At 41.4% G+C, this 21,314-nt stretch overlaps 1 pseudogene; it reads right to left on the reverse strand.

Annotated features, from left to right (window-relative positions):
* Positions 1 to 15,940, reverse strand: part of LOC110594683 — a 41,095-nt pseudogene extending 25,155 nt beyond the window's left edge.
* Positions 15,941 to 21,314: the final 5,374 nt, after the last annotated feature.

Below are 21,314 nucleotides of genomic sequence, written 5' to 3' on the forward strand. Positions count from 1 at the left end.
TTAAGCATAATAAAACAATAACACATCCAGTACATGAGAAATAAAAGTGTTAACAGAACTTTCTTGCAGCATGGCCATTCTGCAGGAGCTGCAGTAAGCAGTGCTGCTCCAAATCCTAGAAAAAGTGGAATAACAAAAAGGAGAGGCAAGGGATGAGTGAAATGCACTCAGTTATGGTTAAAGTCTCGCAGTTTCTGCAGCTGACTGGTCAGGTGATGCAGGATGATAGGATCAGAGGGTGATTTTGAGAGGATTATCAGGATGATGGTTCACAGTCCAGTTGTTGTTTGGGCGAAGGGGCACATCAGTGTTCCAAACACAGACTTGGCTGAGCCAGGCTTCAGCATCCACAGCTTCCTTACTTGTGAATGATGAATCCAAGTTGGTATCCCACTAACCTTAAGCGACGTTGGGGTGGTGAGGATGACTTCGTATGGCCCCTTCCAGGAGGGGCTCAGTCCTTCTTTCCACAACTTTCTACATAGACCAGATTTCCAGACTGGAACAGATGAAATGATGTGGAAGTTGGAGTTGGCAGTACAGTACAGACATTGGTGTGGACAAGATTCTGCAACCACTGTAAAGACTGGAGATACTTTAACAAAGATTGATTAGTAAATTCTTCAAGAATAGGATCCTGTAGGTGGGGTAACAGAGGAGGGGGTCTTCCAAACATGATTTCATAGGAAGTAAACCCAGCCTTAAACGGGGTACATCTAGCTCAAAGGAGAGCTAAGGGTAAGAGAGTTACCCATTTTTTACCGGTTTCTATTGTTAATTTGGAAAAGTATTTTTTAAAGTCCGGTTCATGCATTCTACCTGTCCAGAGTTTTGTGGTTGGTAAGCACAATGCAGTTTCCATTTGAAGTTCAGTGCTTTACTAACCAGCTGTACTATGGACGAGGTGAAGTCAGGACCATTGTCTGAGCCAATAGAAAGAGGAAGCCTGTATCTTGGAATTATTTCCTTTAATAGGTAATATGCAACTATAAGGGAAGTTTCATTTTTTGTGGCGAATGCTTCTACCCATCCTGAAAAAGTGTTTACTAACAACAGTAAATAATTTTATCCTGCATGTGGAGGTTTTATTTTAATAAAGTCTATTTCCCATTGTTCACCAGGGCTTAATCCTCATGCCCTGATTCCTGGAAGGGGTTTCAGCCCTCCCTTGGGATTGACATGAGCGCAAGGACACATTAAAGTTGCTGAATTAGCTTGGTCTTTTAAGTTATTGATAATATAAAAATGGTTTAACAGTTCAGTCATTTTGGTTCCTCCTAGGTGGGTGGTAGAGTGGAGTTGTTTTATTAATTTTTCTGCAAGAACTTCAGGTAGAACAATTCTGGAGTCTTTAACTCACCAGCCATCAGGTTTCTTGTAATTTGCCACCAGCTTTGCAGTCTCTTCTTCTCTATATGTATATCTGGGCCACTGAGGGAGAGAAGGGACTGAAAAAGTTTTAGCTGGTAAAATAGTTAGGGGTTCAATTGGGAGTTCTGCTGCTTCTCGAACTGTCCGGTCTGCCAGGCGGTGTCCAATTGCTTCTAGAGTGTCAGATTTTTGGTGACTTTTACAATGAATAACAGCTACCTCTTTAGGGAGCCAAACAGCTTCCAAGAGGGCTAATATTTCTTCTTTATTTTTGATAGTCTTATCTGCTGTGGTGAGAAGGCCACATTCTTTGTAGATCATGGCAATACATGAAGTGTAGCAAACTCATACTGGCTGTCTGTGAAGATGTTTACTCCTTTTTCTGCTCCCCAGCACAGGGCCTGAGTTAGAGCAATTAACTCAGCTTTTTGGGCAGAAGTACCCTGAGGCAGTGCCAGTTATCAGATTACATCATGAGCTGTAGTTACCACTGCACCAGCCTTATGGACTCCGTTTAGTACCAGGCTGCTACCATTCATGAACAAGTCATCATCAGCCTGATGCAGAGGAGAGTCCCGAAGATCAGGTCGGCTGGCCTGGGTAATGTCCAACACATCCTTGCAGTCATGCACTGATGTCTCCAGCTGGTCATCAGGCAACAGGGTTGCCAGGTTGAGGAACTGAGTAGGAGAGAAAGTTAGTCTAGGCTGGTCTAATAGTAGGCTTTGATACTGAGTAATACATGCGTTTGACATCCAATGGCCAGAGGCTACACGTAGCAGAGTCTCAACAGCATGGGGAGCAGTTAGAGCCAGGTTTTGGCCAAAAGTTAACTTGTCTGCTTCTTTAACCAGCAAAGCCGTGGCTGCAATGGCTCAAAGACAAGACAGAAGACGATGGCTCAAAGACAGAAGCTACCGGGTCCAGTCTCTTTGACAAATAGACCACTGGTCTTTTCCATGGCCCCAGGGTCTGAGTGAGGACCCCTTTGGCAATTCCTCATTGTTCATGAATGAACAAGTGGAAAAGTTTGGTAACATCGGGAAGGGCTAGTGCCAGTGCTTGAGTTAGAGCTGTTTTTAGCTGCTGGAACGCTTGTTCCTCAGCAACAGTCCAATTTAGGGGTTGAGCCCCTGATGTGGCCAGTACAAGGGTTTGGCAATTTTGGCAAATCCTGGGATCCACAGTCAACAATACCCTGCCGCCCCCAGGAATTCCCATACCTGTTTCTTGGTGGTTGGTGTGGGAATTCGGAGAATGGCTTCTTTCCGGGCTGAGGTTAGGGGTCGCTTGCTCTCTTGCAGCTAGTATCCAAGTCACGACACTTTGGCAGAGCAAAGCTGTGCTTTCTTTGCTGATACTCTGTAACCCAGGTCCTGGAGAAGCTGTAACAAAGCTTTAGTACCTTGAAAGCAGGTGTCCAATTATGCAGCTGCAAGTAGGAGGTCATCCACATATTGAAGCAAAGCACATTCAGGATGTTAGGCATGGAACTCCAACAAATCCTGTTGCAAGGTCTCCCTGAAGAGGGTTGGGGAGTTCTTGAAGCCTTGTGGTTGTCATGTCCAAGTTAACTGACTGGTGTCCCCTGTGGCTGGATCTGTCCACTCAAAAGCAAAAATAGGTTGGCTAACAGGAGACAGGGGAATAGAGAAAAAAGCATCCTTTAAGTCTAGCACAGTACATACCTGATGTTGAGGGAGAAGTAGACTAAGTAAAGTGTACACATTAGGAACAGTTGGATGAATAGTTTCTACTCACTTGTTGACTTCTCTTAAGTCTTGAACTGGACGGCAGTCAGAGTAGTATACTTTAGAGAGGTTAAAGATATTCTTCAGAAATTGAAATAGTTAAGAGCATTTGATATGCAGTAGGAATAAACATTTCAGTTTTGTCAGGTGAAAACACAATGGTTGCTCTTAATTTCTGTAACAGATTTCTACCCCATGAGAGAGAACAGACACTCAGGAGCTACTAAAAATGAGTGTGTTATCTGCTTTTGTCCCAAGTCAACAATCCGATTAGAAGTGAACTTGCAGTTGGTCATCATTCCTGTTGCTCCTTGTATTAAAAGTTGATTTTTAGACATAGGTCCCAATGGTGACTTTAGGACTAAAAGTTCCACCCCAGTGTCCATTAAGAGTTTAACTGGGTGGACCCTGAGAGCTGTGGTTACCATAGGCTCTTGAGGGCCCAAGGAGAAAGAGCCTTGGCCCCTTTAGTCTGAATCATTTTCTGCTCCTCCAGCTGAGAGCAGGACCAGAAAGGGCTTAGGGTCCAGGTCTTGGTTTTTCTGTGGAGGGCGATAGGGACAATCTTTGACCCAGTGTCCAAGCTCCTTGTAATAAGCACACTGGTTCTTTGCTAACTTAATGCGTTCAGGTTTTTGATCCTTTTGGCTGTTTTTGGTTATCAGACTTTTGGTGTGGAGGCTTAGAACCAGTTCCTGGGGCCCTGAGGGCTGTCACTAAGATTTTGGCCTGTCTTCTTGCAGCTTTATCAGCCGCCTGAACTGCTTGTTTCTGTTTTTCAGCATCTCGGTTATTGTAAACTTTTTAAGCTACTTCAAGCAACTGAGAAATGTTCATTCCTGCAAAGCCTTCTAATTTCTGTAATTTTTTTTTTAATATTGGTAGCCGCTTGTGCCACAGAGGCCAAATTGATGGCCCGAGCATTCTTGGGAGATAAGGGGTCAAAAGGGCTGTATGTTCGAAACATCTCTTGGAGACATTCAAAGAATGCCCTGGGGATTCCTTGGGTCCCTTGGAGAACCTCAGTAGTTTTAGACAAATTAATGGGTTTTCGGGCTGCCCCCTTTAAACCTGGTAATAGAGCCCGGTGATATATACTCAGTGCTCTAGACCCAGCTGAATTGTTAGGATCCCAACTTGGGTGAGCAGGAGGAAGATCTCTGTCCAGAATGTCTTGATTTTCCTCCTGCATGCCCCCAAGAGAATCCAGAATGGACTTTCTAGCTTCAGACCTAATGCATTCTTGCTATTCAGCAGTAAACAGAGTGACCAAAAGTTTTTGACAGTCATCCCATGTGGGACGATGGGTATACATAACAGATTCCATTAATGGAATAAGTGCCTGTGGCCTAGCAGAGAAAGAAGGGTTTTATTGCTTCCAATTGTATAAATCAGAAGAAGAAAAAGGGGTATACACCATAAATACTCCTCCCGCCCGATCCCCCAATGCTGACGGGAACTTCTAGAGGGGAGGAGGATTGAAACTGGGTCAGCACAGGACCTAAGCCAGGCTACCACAGGCAGAGAAGACACAAATGGGTTAGAACTAGAGGCAGCCTCAGCTGGGGACAATGTTGGAGACAGCTGGGGACAATCAGGAGCCATGGAGGTAACAGTGGGTGAGGAAGTCTGAGTAGTATACAGTAGAGGGTGAAAGAGGATTGGATCCTCGAGAGGATTCTCACTAGAAGACGGTAGAATAGGATACAATGTGCAGGAGGGAAGAGGAGCTGGATACAGTGGCATCTTGGGTTCCTGGAGGAATGGCATAGATGGAGTGGAGTTATTATGAGACTTAACCTGGTCTGGTCGTTTATGGGAGGAAATGATCAGAACTCAACTGGGAGTTTCAAGAGAACATGCCATTAACCAAGGGACTGGGTTCTGGACCAAACTTAGCCACTGGTCTATATAAGGGAACTGATCCGGATGACCAGGTTTCCCTGTGACTATTTTCCAGACATCCTCAGTGATGTTAACATCCAGAGACACTTTAGAAGGCCAGCCAACATGAAAAGCAGGCCAGTCTATCTGACAGAGAGTTCAGAGTCTGCCTTTAGTAAGGCAGACACCATAATCCTCAGCAAAGGCAACAGAAAAGTTGTTTAACATACAGTCTAAAGGGTTGACTTGCTTTGATTTCTGGGAACCCATGACACACAACGAACAAAATGGCACACAAACAAATAACAGACAAAGATTAAAACAAAATTACAGATCCCTGAAACACCTCAGGGCAGAGAACGGGGACTCCATTCAGACAAGATCTTGGCTTAATGAATAGTGTCCGAAGGGCAACCTCATCAGGCCCTTAACTCCCTTGATCAGAAATAAAAAGATAAAAGCCGTGGTACCAGAAAATTAAAAAAAATACTCTTACCTCCTAGGAGATAGCAGATGAACTCTGATTCTTTTGAGGTATAGCTGCCAGCAGTCGTTCCAAGCCTCTCAGAGACAGGTGAGAGGTTAAGGGGTCCTGAGATTTCAGGTGGCACCTCCCCAGCACCTCTCCTCCCAGCCTGGGAAAACCAGAGTGAGGTGACGACTTTTGCTGGCAGACAATAAATTATCTCGCTGGGGCCTCCAAATGTTATGACTGAGTAAAAGGGAAGAAGCTACACCAGCAAGTTGAGTTTAATTAATTATGAATTTATTAAATACGTGGGTCAAGAGTAGGCAAATGCCAGAAAAACTCTTGGCAAATTGGTGCAGTTTGTGACAAAATTTTCAGCATTGGCTACGTAGCAACTTAGTCACCATAGTTACTATTAACTAACAACTTGGCAACCAAAATGGGAACTTTGATTTTTAGGGAACTTTGATTAATTTCATGTCAGGTAGGTATAGCCAGTGCCCAGAAAGTCCCTGGAGTTCTGCCTTTAAGATATAGTTTAAGGTAGCTTCATAGAGACAAGGAAGAAGAATCATTATGCAATGAAATACCTTGGTTAGGTCACTAACAGAATATAAGAACAAACTATGAAAATGTCAAAGCGTAACATTTGGTTTCAGTTAACAAAGCATACAATTATACAGGAACTATGGCGAACGAGTTCTATAACGGTCAGCAGGCAACAGTCAGCATAACCTTCCCAAAGAAGACAAAGCTGGGGGTCTGTGGTCATGGGAATGTTACTGTAATTACACGTAGACATTGACTCTTAGGTCAGGCAGGTAACTAAGATGATTTTTAAACAAAATGGAGTAAACTGGTTAATATTACTACTTTGCTAGCAATTTGATTTTATTAACTGATTTAGCTTATTTCAAAATTATTTGAAAAATTAAAACATACAATCATGCAAACACACAAACCGATAAAACACCCTTGTTGATGTACTCTTCCTCAAATATATTCACACACAAGCAGGAAGTCTAAGAAAACAGCTATAAAATAGCAGCAATAAAGCAAGTATGAAAAAGTAATTGAAAACAGAAAGAAAGGGAGAAAAAAACTAAAACAAAAACAAAGAAAAATGACCAAAACGGGCAGACAAAAAAACAAAACTCCCTCTGAGGTCATTCCCTTAAGTCCAACTTCCTTTCAGCTCTGATCTCCAGTCCCTCCCCGTCTGCTCTCAGTGCAAGCTGATAGGATTGCTCTTAGCGTGGAACAGATGCCTCAGGTCTACTGCAGGAGGAGAGTAGATCACATCTGTACTCAGCTTGCTGCCTGTGAAGTCTTCCACTCAGATTGGTTTGTCTGTGTCCAATCCAGCATTGGGGAAGGGTATTTGTCTCACCGAGTTTGATGAGATTACCTGTAGGTCCCAAGATGGAGACTGGGTGGAGCTGGGTGGGGAAATGCAGGTCTCTGCCTGGTCCCTAGACAGAGAAATTTGATCCAGTTACCATTACCTCCCCAGTGGTGGAGCTTCCTCTCTCCAGCCATCTCCAGTCTTCTCTATCCACCAATCAGATCCGGGGGTTCCAGCTGCTCTGCTGTGAGCCATGTGTCAGGTGATAAGAATCACCTGTATTCAGCAGACTTTTATTAGGAGTATCCCATGAATGGCAGATGATCCTGTGCACTAGCGGCTCCAATCTCAGGGTGGGAGGGTTGCAGTCACCTCCGGAGAGGATCCCCAGGTGCATGAATCCGAGTCTCCCCTCAGACAGACTTCCACTCACCCACTGGCACACACCTAGTCATGAAGGGAGTTTTTGTGGACACTCACTTTTGTGGGAACCCTCATATTCTGACCTGTCCCATCGCCATCTTGCCAGAAGTGCCAGCCTAGCTTTTAGAATTGTGACAATTACTCAATTCCTCTCTCTTGATGAATGTTTTTAAAAGCACAAAGATAGGGTTGGGAAAAAGAGCTTTCGATGACCAGACTAATCAGCACATATACAAATGAGGCATTTCTAGTCCTCTACACTCACCCTAAACATAGATACAGAGAAAGGTAATGGGAACATGAACTATCTTCTCTCTTGTACAGAATCAGAGCAAGGAAACTTCCAGTGGGATAGCTGATACTGGATGTCCACTTTGAGGTCTGGCAGGTTCTAGAAGCTAGAGACCCAAGTTCTAGACTGTAAATCAGAACAAAGTATATGGAATCTATAAATCTATACACCAGGTGTTATAGGTTCTTAAGTGGGTAAATGAAGTTTCTTTATGCCTAAATATTCCCACTCGTGGCAAAACTTCTATTTAAAAGACACTTCTCAAAAGAAAACATGCAAGCAGCCAACAGACATTTTAAAAATGCTAAGCCTCACTAATCATCAGAGAAATGCAGATCAAAACCACATTGAGATACCACCTAACTCCAGTAATATGACCATAATTAATTTCTTTTTAAAGAAGATGCTGGTGAAAATGTGGAGAAAAGGGAACACTTCTATACTGTTGGTGGGAATGCAAACTAGTTCAACCCCCATGGAAAACAATGTGGTGATTCCTAAAAGAACTAGAAATTGACCCTCCAAACAACCCAGCAAACCCCACTCTGGAATCTACCTGGAGTGATTCAAATCATTCTACAAAAAAGATACCAGCACACACATTTATTTCAGCACTATTCACAACAGCAAAAACATGGAACCAATCATGCAGGTCATTGAAACTGGACTGGATTAAAGAAAAAGTGGTACATATGTAGCCATAAAGAAGAACAAAATGATGGACTTCATGGCTACTTGGGTAGAATTGGAGTTTATCATACTCAGCGATCTAACACAGAAACAAAGAAACGAGAACTGCAAGTTCTCTCTCATAAATGGACCTTGAACACCTATCTTACTACCACAAAAAATAGATTGGCAGTAGAAGGACACTACTGGGGGGGGTAGAGGTAGTGGCACATAACATCAATAAGGTTGCATGATCCCAATCCAGGTGAAGTGAAGGCCAATGAGACGACCAAACTTCACCTGTACCTAGACCACTTATGTACCCAATCCTGACTTGTACCCCACATCTGTAAAATAAAAAAAATAATAAAAGTTCTTTTCTTAAGATACTGCATTAAACACTGTTCTAGAGGTTTTGGGGGGGGTTGGGGGTTTGTTTGAGTTTGAGTTTGAGTTTCACTCTGTCACCTAGGCTGGAGTGCAGTGGCCAACTCACAGCCACCCCAGAGTCGACCTGCTCTGGTCATCCTTCCACCTCAGCCTTCCACTTCCAAGTAGCCAGAACTACAGGTGCCTGCCACCACCCCTGGCTAGTTTCTTATTTATTGTAGAGACAAGGTCTCGTTAAGTTGCCTGGGCTGATCTCAAACCCATGGGTTTAGGCAATTCATTTGCCTCGGTCTCCTAATGTGCTGAAATTATAGGCTGAGTCACCCAGACCAGCCTAGAAGTTTCTGTTAATGGTGATGCAGTTGATGACAGGTCAGGTCTGGACACCCCTACAGGACACACAGACAACTAAAAAGGTTTCCTTTGGGGCTCATAAGGAAAGTTTGCAGCATCAGCTTCATTAGGACTCACACATAAAGTCTCCTCTCCAGCCCCCAACATGGACACCATCTGACCAGCTAGAACAGTAGGAACCAGGACACACATATACCATACACCAATGTATTCTGTGGGAGATGCTTCCCATCATAGCCACACTGAAGAACAGACCCCACAAAGTACTGACTGGGCCCATTCCACCAGAGTCTGCCTCAGTCAGAATACCAGGTGAGCTCTGAATAGAATAACCCAAGGCCAGTTCCCTCACATGTTGCCACAGGTAGCCCCAGCAGTCACTGGTTGGGATTCTAGCCGGTACCCTTTTCAAATGAAGTGAACCCTCAGGTAGAATTGGTTCACATAGAACAAAATGACTGAAGGAAAATGAAGGCAGCACCTAACTTCAAAAACAATTGTTAGACCTCCAAGCCATACTCCCAGAAACCTCAACAACTGAGCACTGTTATCTCAGATGCTGCCCTTGGTCAAGCTGCACTTCCTAGGAAGCTCAACAACCCTGCACAGGAGCCTCAGTTCCCAGAAAATGCAAATTGGTACTAGACACAGGGAAGACTTTACTCTCCAAATCCAGCTGAGTCAGTTTTTCCTCCTGGGTGAATCTAGTCTTCACTTTTGGCAACTGTGGCATTCTGTACTCTCCCTTAGAGGCTGAACATCCTGGGACTCCAGTGCTAAGACTTAGTCTCATAGGCCTATTGTTCAGATGGCAAAAACCCCCAACATAATTTTTAATTTACATAGTCCACTTGATACATCCTCCTTGAACATATGTCACATTTAAAAAAATCTATTTATTTATTTGAGTTGGAGTCTCATTCTGTTGCTCAGACTGGAATGTATGGCACAATCACAGCTCACCACAGCCTCAACTTCCTGGGCTCAGGTGATTCTTCCATCTCAGCCTCCCTAGTAGCTGAGACCACAGACACATGCCACCATACCCAAATAATTTTATTTTTAAAAAAACTTTGTGTAGAAACAAGGTCTCTCTACATTGCCTAGGCTGGTCTCTAACTCCTGGGCTCAAGCAATCCTTCTGGTTTGTCCTCCCAAAGTGCTGACATTACAGGCATGAACCATTGTGACTGGCTGATATGGAATATTTTTAACAGCTGTTTTTAATATTTTTTTTGCTAATTCTACCATTGTGCCACACATAGGTCTCTTTCTGTTGACTTTTCTTCATGTTATGTGCCAGATTTTGCAGCTTCATGTGCATACCTAAGTTCTGATTAGATGCCAGATATACTAAAATTTACATTATTGATTAATGAATTGCCTTCTATTCCTTTAATTGTTGGGCTCTGTTCTGAGAATTTACTAAATTACTTGGAAAATTTGGTCCTTTACTAACCTGCATGTTAATAGGAGTCTCCAGTTAATAGGAGTCACCAACTGAGGTAACACTCTCTTAAAAATCGACTGCCAATTCTCCAAATGTTAGGAGGCACTTCCAGTCTAGTTCATTAAAACACAAATTACTGGCCAGATGCAGTTGCTCAAGCCTATAATCCCAGCATTGAAAGTCCAAGGTGAGAGAATTACCAGAGCCCATGGATTTGAGGCCTGCCTATGGTGAGACAATGTCTCTACAGTAAATTTAAAAATAACTAGCTGGGTGTGGTAGCACTTGCCTGTTTTCCAGCTACTTGGAAGACTGAAGCACAAGGATAGCCTGAGCGCAGCAGGTCAAGGCTGTGGTGGTTGAGAGTGGGCCACTGCACTCCAGCCTGGGTGACAGAGTGAGACTCCAACTCAAACACACAAACGCACACACACACACAAATTATTCCCATTTTTGTATGAGTACCAAGTACTTTTCTGTCTGTTCATTTCTAATGGATCCTTCTCTAGCCTGGGGAATAAAGGGTTTCCTCACATATATGTACTGAATTATGACTTACAGAAAGGCTTGTGTGGAAACTCTCTAGAATTCTCTCTGTCAGAGTATATCTCCTCTCCGGTAATCTGACCCATAATTTAGGCAACATAAAATTTCTCAAACTCTAACTTCTGTCTTAATTCAGAGAGACAGCTGGGATCTCTTTGGGCTTTTCCTCTGTATACTGTGACAAGAATTTTTCTAAAGGCAGTAAACTGGGACAATCATAGTATATAATGATTGGAAAATTCTTGCTCATTTTATTTGTTTCCTTTCAGGGAAAGCTGTCAGAAGTTCCCTATTTCCCAATGTATGAAAATGTTTGTTTATATATTTTGTGTACTTTTAAAAAGATATTTGAGGAAGGTGGATATATATGATAATTAAAGATAAAGGGATTGTTGGAACTGGCTAAAAAAATAGTCAATATCTTAATACATCATGTCAAACATATTCCATATTTAAAATAGGTCATTTTGTACAATTTTAGAAATCATAAATATGTTTGGAAACACTTCAAGCACCATGAATCTCATGTTCTTTTAGGATATTTAACAATTGTTTTCCAGTGCTGATAAAATTGATTCAAATATTTAAAATGTATTCCACTCTGCACACATGTAACAATCTCAATCTAAGAGTCCTGAATTATGGAGTAACAGGTTTATACATTTGGATCATAATAATCTGGGAACATGCTTTTCCAAATTTACTTAATGATTAGGTGAGAGTTTATCACAGTATGAATTCTCTGGCATCTAATGATATTGTGCTAGGCAGAATCATGGCCTCCCTAAAGATGTCCATATCCTAATCTCTAAGAACTTGTGAAAATGTTACACTGGTAAAGGGGATTTAAAGTGACAGATGAAATTAAGGTTGCTAGTCAAAATCAGTGTTAGCATGATGTAAGAGCTGACTGGCCATTGAAAGGTCACACACCATAGTATTTGGACAACTTTTAGAAGCTGGAAAGGCAAGGAAAGAGACTCTCCCCTATAGCCTCCAAAAAGATATAACAGTTCTGCCAACAATTTGAGTCTAATGACCCGATATTGAACTGCAGAACTCCAGAACTGTAACATAACTCTGTTGTTTTAAGATAGCAAATATGTGGTAGTTAAGTATAGCAGCCATAGAAAACTAACATAGCTATACTTGCACATGTATTGTATTCATAGGCTTTCATTATGTAATACAAAAGCTGGTGTTTAAGAGTTAATTTATTGGCCAGGTTCAGTGGTACAGCCTATAACTTCAGAAATCTGGAAGGCTGAGGTGAGAGGATTATGGGATCTAGACCAGCCCAGGCAACTTGGCAAGACCCCATCTCTACAATAAATCAAAAATTAGATGGGTGCTGCACCATGCATCTGCAGTTCTGGCTACTTGGAAGGCTGAGGTGGACTGATCCCCGGAGCCCAGCAGGTAGACACTGGGGGTGGCTGTGAGTGTACCACTGCACTTCAACCTGAGCGACAGAGTGAGACTCCACCTCAAAGAAAAAAAATCATTATATACATTTAAAAAGTCTTTCCAAGACTTCCAAGATATAAAAGTGCAATACATGAGTTAGTTTGGTGAATTTCCTTTATTTCTTGCTTTTTAGAAATTCTCTTTTGCTTAATACAGTCTCTCATATTTTATTAAAAATATTTTATGTGTCTATTGTCTCTACAGGTGCCTTTCTATGTTTCTCTGACACACGATGAAGTACAATTTAGCACTGAAAACAACACACACCATTTCCTAAATATAACTCTAAGAATTGATACCAACTGAGATATCACCTTCAGGCAATGTCTCCTCCATAATAGCTGCATTTCTACCCAATGTTATTGCACTGATGTTTAATAAATCCAACTTCTCACAAATGTGTCCTCTCCAACTTCTGCATTCACAGTATTTCTTTATGGGGGGCCAGCCCCTCAAAAGAGATTTAGAGGGTCCCTGGAAGGTGGGGCAGCATTGGCGAATATTCTGGAGAAATAAGGAGAAAGAAAGAGACTGGACTCTGTCTAGTGCAGAAGCCGATTCTGTAGTAGGGATAGATATTGAAAGAAAGATGGAGGGATAGATATAAAGAGAAAGAAAGAAAGTGGACAACTGTTCAGTGAAATGAGCAGAAGCCATTTATTGGGACCAACTGTGAGTCTTTTATCCCAAACTTTCACATGTTAAATCACAAGACTTTCATGTGGGCACAAAGCCAGGTAGGTGAGGGGAGTTCCCCACCCCCCACGCGTTTCCTTAGGAATGAGGAAGGACAATCTTAATCAAATCACAAGAGTTTTACATGAACACAAAGCCAGGTGGGTTGGGGGCATCCCCGCCCACCAGGTGTTTTCCCCACGCATAAGGAAGGATAATCCCAAAGTTATCTCACTGTTCCTCATGCTTGGTTTATATTCCTCAAAAGCAATATAACTAACTGAAATCCTAATATCTTTCTTATCTGTGCTAATTTCGCTGTTCCTATAGAATGTGGCCCAGCCCAAAGATCAAACTGGGCCACTTCCAGGAACAGTTGATTATGATCTCTTAATAAAATGGCTATTCTAAAATCCTATGTATCTATCTTAATTTCTATAAAAGTTTCTAATTCCTAATCCTGATATATAAAGTTGATCATCAGCAATAAATCTTCTAAAATAAAACCCAAATACAAACTGTAATTGTACTAAAGCCAAAATCACAATTAGTAGAAAGTAGGAACAATGAAATTTCAAAAGTTAGCTGTATTCTTATAAAACCTTAAAGTATCATGTTTGATCATGCTTGGACTAACATAATTCCCTGACGTAGCATGACCTATTCTAAAATCCTTTCTATGAATAAAATAAGTTCAGTTTCTATTATAAGTAGAAAAAACTTACACTAATTGTAACTAAAGAACCATATTAAAAGAATGCAGCCCAGCCCAAAATGGATGCTGGGCCCTTAGGAATGTGGCCCAGCCCAAAGTTCATGCTGGGCCATTTCTGGTAACCCTAGAAAACCATCTAAAGCTGGAAACAGCTCTCTAAATGTATATACTAATTCTACAAATATATTTTTAAATCTTGTAAAGAAGCTTGTATCACGTATAAGGCTCCCAAATGTGATCTGAGTTTGAACTGTGTTAAATGTAAAGCTGAAACCGCAGTCTGTGAGAAACGGGAACAATGGATCCCTAAAGTCAGCCATGCCTGTCATATTCTCAGAACTTCATGCTTAGATTGTCAAAATCCCTGCCAGTGGGTAATGCTAAACAACAAAGAAAGGAGGAGGGAATGGGCCTTCAGCTCCTGAACCAGTCTGGTGGTCTCAAGGTCCGCAGCCCACCTGGATCCCTAATGTGCAGGCAGGCCTCCATGGCCGGCTCCCAACATTTCTTCCCCAAGTGAACTCTTTTATATATAATGATTGAAGGATTCTAGTTGAAGACTTTGCTACCTTTCTGCTACCACAGAACTTTTTTCCTGCACAATATCTGTAACATATAAGACATAATTTATTACTCAAGGGGACACATTCACTTCATTTGCAAGGCTTTTTCCTTGTTCAAATTCTGGACTAACTACTAAGGCTAACCTTTCTGGAAAAACTGTTCCACAATTAACTACATTTCTATCACCTAGAAGCTCACTGATGTTTAATAAGGGCTGAGTAGCTGAAGAATGCTTTTCCACAGGAACTGTATTCATAGGGTTTTCTTCTTGTATCAATTCATTCATGTGTACAGAGGTATGACTCCCTAAGGAAGGTTTCTCCACTTTCAGTGAATGTTAGCTTTCTCTCTTGTGTGAATTTTCTTATGTTTAATAAGAACTGACTTGTGGGCAAATGCTTTACCAAACACATTGCAACCAGGGGTTTCTCTCTAATGTGAGATAGTTGGTTTCTAGTAAGCCAATACTCCTGACTCAAGGCTTTCCCACGTTCACTGCATTTGTATGATTTCTCTCCTGTATGAGTTCACCGATGTACCATAAGCAGGGACTTTCTGGACAAGGGTTCCTCATCCTCATTTCATTCATGGGTTTCTCTCCTGTGTCAGTTCTCTCATATTCAGTGAGCAGAATCTTCCACATGAAGATTTTTCACATTCATTGCATCCATGTGGTTTCTTTCCTCTTTTGGTTCTTTGATGTCTAAGAAGCTGTGCTTTCCTGGAGAAAGTTTTCCCACTCGCAGTGCATTATTATAACTTATTTCCTATATGACATTTCTGATGTACAGTGAGATATGCCTTTTGGTAAAAGTCTTTCCCACGTTCACTGCATCCAAATGGTTTCTCTCCTGTATGAATTCGCAGATAATGAATGTGCTTTGACTTGCTTCTAAAGGCTTTGCTGCACTCATTACATTCTCCTGTATGAATTCTCAGATGTCTGGTAAGTTCTGACTTAAAATAGAAGGTTCTTAAACATTCAGTGCACTCATAACTCTTTTCTGCTGTATGAAGTCTCTGATGTACACTGAGATTTGACTTTTTTGAAAAGGCTTTTCCACATTCAGTGCATTCAAAAGGCTTCTCTCCTGTGTGAGTTTTCTCATGTTCAGTGAGTTGAATCTTCTTCATGAAGGTTATTTCACATTCATTGCATCCATGGGGTTTTTCTCCTCTTTTGATATCTAATGAGCTGTACTTTCCTGGAAAGACTTTCTCACACTCATTGCATTCATATGGCTTCTTTTCTGTATGAATTATCTGGTGGAGAGTTAGACATACCTTTTGGGAAAAGGCTTTCCCACACATTCTGCATTTATATGGCTTCTCTCCTGTATGAAGTCTCTGATGTACAGTGAGATTTGCCTTTTTGGGAAAAGACTTTTCCACATCCAGTGTGTTCAAAAGGTTTCTCTCCTGTATGAGTTTGGTGATGTTCAGTGATCTGAATGTTCCCCATGAAGGTTTTTCCACATTCATTGCATCCATGGAGTTTCTCTCCTCTTTCAGTTCTTTGATGTCCAATGAGCTGGGATTTCCTAAAGAAGCCTTTCCCACACTCACTACATTCATATGACTTCACTCAGTATATGTTTTGTGATAGTCATCGAGCTGTGATTTATTGTTAATGAGGTTAACACAGCTGTGGTATTTAATTCCAGTAAGAGTTTTATCATGTGTGATTTGAAGACATGACTTCCCATATCCACCAAAGTCATCAGAATCCATTTCTGCATATCTTCTATTTAGGATAACAAAATCTAAAAGAGATTTCAGACTTTTACAATGTGAGCCAAACTTATTGTACCTTTGTGTTAAAGAAACTATATTTTTGCATAAATTAAAATTATTTCCCAGGGCAAATTGCTGATATCTTTCTAAAGTTTTTAAACTCATTTTGGTTTTCTGATTGCCCCTGCATATGGGCAACCTCTCATATTTCTTCTATAAAAAATAACAATTAAAAGACCCTTTTGTATATTCAGAGGGGACAGGAGGTACAAAAATGTTATGGTTTTGGCTGGCTTTTATAAGATCTCAGTCTAAGAGGACTTACTCCATACTCTATGAAAAAAGACAGTACAGTAATACGGAAAAGGGGGGGAAAGCTGTGTTAGCAACAATTATAAACAGCCCATTATAAATATTACTTGAGCTGCTTTCCAAATAGGACCATGCAAAATGAGGATGAAGTAGAAATAGAAAGACACTGAGAATGAACAGAGCAAAACCAGATAGAGGGCACGGATCCATTCATCCAACAAACTTTGAATAGCGTGATATTTGAGATTCTAAAGTGACTAACAGTATATTCTCTGTGTCCATGAACCTGTCATGTGAGTGAATAGAATTAAAAATTAAACAAAGATTTTTAAATTTTCAGAATGTGTAAAACAGTACAAAACAGGTGATAAAGTAGTGGTAGGTAAATCTTAGAAATCCAGAGAAACAAAAGGAAAACAGACCTCATAAGGTAAGAATGAGCAATGTTATCCAAAGAACATTAAAGAACATTCCAAGCAAAGGGAACAGTCAGCTCAAAACCCAAAAATGAAAAAACAGGCATGATCAAGAAACATAAGAGACATTGGTATTCCTCCAATATCCCAAGCTTGAGTGAAGTAGAAATATGTAAGATTGGCAAGGCCATCAGAATTGAGGATATAGAAATGTTGTAGAAGACTTTGTTAGAGATTGGATTTTATTCTAAGAACAGTAGCAGGAAGCCAGCAAATATTTTTTGACAAGAAAGCAACACGTTCTGAATTGACAGTTCTAAAACATTACTGTTCTGTGGAGAATGAATTGGAGATGAAATTATAGAAGAGAGTAGACAGGAGGCTATCATAGAGTTCAGGTAAGTTAAGCAAGCGTAATTATAGTACAGATGGAGAGAAGTGAAAAAGCACATATTATGGGGGAGGAAAAGAGAACATTCACTTTTAGAGTGAATAATAGAGGTTAAAGAGGAAAGAAGTGATTATAGCCCCTTAGAATGTAGCATAAGCATCTATGGAGGTGCAGGTGCCATTTAATAAAATGAGAATGATAAAACTTGATATTTGGGGGTGTGGACTGTGCCATTTAGAGTTCTACCAGGTTTCAGCTGAATAATCTTATTCAACAAAAAAATACAAAGGTACACAGTTAAACCTATGAGTGTGGAGAAAGTTCTAAGTCTAAGATGACAATTTAGTTATGAGTATAAACATTCTTTAAACATTTGGAACTGCATGGGATTAGATGAGATCATCTAAGAATAGAGAGACAGTGAGAAGTGCCCATGCCAAGAGCTTCATGAACTCCAAATTTAAGAGTTTGGGCACACAGATATGCACAGATAATATAAAAAGACCTGGATTGCTTGAGCCTGCGGGTTCGAGACCCGACTGGACAGCGAGACCTTATCTCTACAATAAACCAAAAAACCAGCCAGGCGTGGTAGCACATGCCTGTAATTCCAGCTACTCAGAAGGCTGAGGCAGAAGGGTTGCCAGAGTCCAGCAGGCGAGTGTGCAGTGGCTGGGAGCAGCCACTGCACTCCAGTCTGGGTGACCGAGTGAGACTCCAACTCAAAAATATATATATATATATATTTTTATATATATATATTTTTTATATATATATAAAGACAACCCAGAAGACATGTCTATGTTACTGAAGTAAATAACATGGGTTTTAGTAACAAAGGTTTGGAATTACAAAATCAGAATACAGAACACACAGCATCTCATTTTAAGATTACTGACATAGGTGGGAATCTCGGCTCCCTACACGGCTACATCATTTCACCCAGCGCCAAGCCACCGGTCACCCAGGGAGGCTCTAGGCACCCACCCCTCAGAGATACCAGCTTCATTTCTGGCTGAAGTACCTTGTGAGGGGCCCAAAGTCACTTTCACTGCTCACCACCTGCCCTTTGCAGCTCTGGGCCCACCCTGGCTGAGGCACCCAGCGTATGACCCCATGCTTGTGTAAGGGAACAGCATATCTTAAGAAAGTGCTGATTGGTTGCTCTCAGCTCCAGAGGAGGGAATTACCCAGCTTCCTCCTCCACTCCAGCCTGCTGGTGGTACACCGGATCTAGCACCCAGCTGTGCAGTTAATCCCCAGTGCCTCGCATGCCACCACAGCCTATCATAGTGGATCACCCAGGGACCCAGATGAGCAGAGAGAAAGGATCCATGAAAGAGGAGCTGCCCACCTCGGTCATTTTCCAGGCAGAGATTTGCATTGCCTCACCCACCTATGAGCAGCCCCACTTCAGTTCCTAAGGTAATGTCACTAAACAGGAGACAGATCCCCCCCACACACTGAATCAGACACAGGCAACTCAGTGTCACAGACCTCTTAGGCAGCAGGCTAAAAGAACAAACCCAAGCTATGAGTAAATGTAGCTGCCTGCAATGAAAGCAAAGGGGAGAGGTTGGAGATCAGAGCTGAAGAGACTTCAGACACTCAGGAAAGATTCCAGAGCTAGTCTGATTTCTTATTTTGACTTTTGATTTTATCATTTTGACTGTTTGTTTTGCTCACTTTTGTTTGCTTTTTGACTTACACTATCTGTTTGGGTTGGGAAAAATGCATCAAAAGGCATTATTTTATTGGACTGTCTTTGTGTGGTTAACAGTATGCTTTAGGGAATTTTGCTTGTGTGTCTTTTTCACTTCTCTCTGGCCTTGTGTCTCTTTTTCACCTGTTAGTTTATATGTATGTCTGTTTTCCCTCTCACTCTTCTCTCTTTCTAACTTCCTATTGATCCACCCTCCCTCCAATATTTTCCTCTTTTGTACCTCCTTTTGTTCCAGGGACCAAACATCCCACTACACAGACAGATTGTAAGGCAATGGGAAATAGGTTCCAGTGTGCCCATACACCTGTTGGTGGGTACTGGAATCAGCAGATAGATTCGGAATCACAGCTTCCTCCTCAATTAAACCTCAAAACTGCAAAAAGTACAGACCCCAGCCCATACTCCAGCCTCAAAAATGAACAAACCAGAGGACCATCATAAGGAAGAACAGGAGATTGCACAAGCGAAGCAAAAGCAACCCCACTTTCCCTAAAAAGAATTAAAGAAGAGGAGGGAATGGGGGAGAGAGAAAAATCTACACAAATGAAGAAAAACCAAAAGAACAATATGGGTCTCTCCCAGACCCCTGGGAGGGAAGACACTGAGAAAACTTACTTTGGAATGCAAAAGTGAAGAGCCCCCAGAATGACTGGTCTCAACCTACAAACTCAGATATCAAGACATTAATAGAGAGAGTGAAAAGAATTGAGGAGAGACAAAAGGAAAATAGGAAGGAGTTGATAACTGAGATAACAGTAATAAAGAATACTGTGAATGAAATAAATAACAAACTAATAAGCATGGAAAGCAGAATTAGCCAAACAGAAGAAAGAATCTCAGAGCTTGAGGACCAAAATATAACTAACCCAAACTGTTAAAAGCACAGAAAACAAGCTTAAAAAGACAGGAAAAAACCTTCAAGAGATCAGTGATTACTTCAAGAGAAAGAACCTAAGAGTAATTGGCCTTCCTGAAACAGAAAAAGAAAAAGAAACAACCTTGGAACAAATATTCCATGAGATTATTATTATTATTATTATTTTGAGTTGGAGTCTCACTCTGTCACCCAGACTGGAGTGCAGTGGCCGCTCCCGGCCACTGCAGCCTTGGCCTGCTGGGCTCCGGCGATCCTTCCGCCTCAGCCTTCTGAGTAGCCGGAATTACAGGCATGTGCCACCACGCCAGGCTAATTTTTTGATTTATTGAAGAGATGAGGTCTCGCTGCCCAGGTGGGTCTCGAACCCACGGGTTCAGGCAATTCACTCACCTCAGCTTCCCAAAGGCATGGGATTACAGGCTGAGCCACAGAGCCCAGCTCCCATGAGATTATTGATGAAAACTTCCCTCATCAGTGATGCAAAAATCACACACAAGAGGTTCAGAGAACCCCTGCAAAACAACAAATGAGAAGACCAACTCCCAGACACATAATGATTCGCCTAAACAAAGAAACTATAAAAGAAAAAATCCTAAAGGCAGCAAGAGAAAAAGGCTGGATCACCTACCACGGAAGACCAATTAGAATAGCAGCAGATTTATCTACAGAAACCCTGCAGGCTAGGATAGCTTGGAGCCCTATCTTCAAAGTCCTAAAAGATAAACAATTTCAACAAAGAATAATCTATCCAGCCAACCGAAGCTTCACCACTGAAGGAGACTTAAAATCTTTCCCAGATATCCAATCCCTAAGGAATTACACTGCCAACAGAACACCTCTACATGAAACACTTAAGAAAGTACTAAACACAGAAGAAAAGGAAAAAAGAACAACGTTTCTTCACAAGAGTACAGGAAAAAGAATAAAATACACATGAACCAACCCCCAAACCAAAAGAAAGACAACAAACCAAGAGGAACAACAACAGCAACTCTATAAGAACTCTATGATAGGGACCAACTCTCACATTTCAATAATTAACCTGACTGTGGATGGACTAAATGCACCACTGAAAAGACATAGAATGGCAAAATGGATAAAATATCACCAGGCAACAATATACTGCCTTCAAGAGACCCATGTCACTAGAAAGGACACGCACAGACTCAAAGTAAGAGGATGGGAAAAAAAACTTTCAGGCGAATGGAACACAAAAGAAAGGAGGAGTCGCGATCCTAATTTCAGACAAAATACCATTTAAGCTATCAAAATTTAAAAAAGATACAGAAGGCCACGATGTAATGATAAAAAGTTCATTCCATCGACAAGAAATATCTATCCTAAACATGCACCCAACATAGGAGCGCCAACTTTCATAAAGCAGCTTCTAGGAAAACTAAAGAAAGATATTCACTCTAACTCTATCATAACTGGGGATTTTAATACCCCACTTACAACCCTAGACAGATCATCAGGACAAAAAATCAGCAAGGAGA

Source organism: Carlito syrichta, unplaced genomic scaffold (assembly GCF_000164805.1).
Source record: "Carlito syrichta isolate Samal-C Ts95f unplaced genomic scaffold, Tarsius_syrichta-2.0.1 Scaffold123940, whole genome shotgun sequence".
In the NCBI taxonomy this organism is placed as follows: Eukaryota; Metazoa; Chordata; class Mammalia; order Primates; family Tarsiidae; genus Carlito; species Carlito syrichta.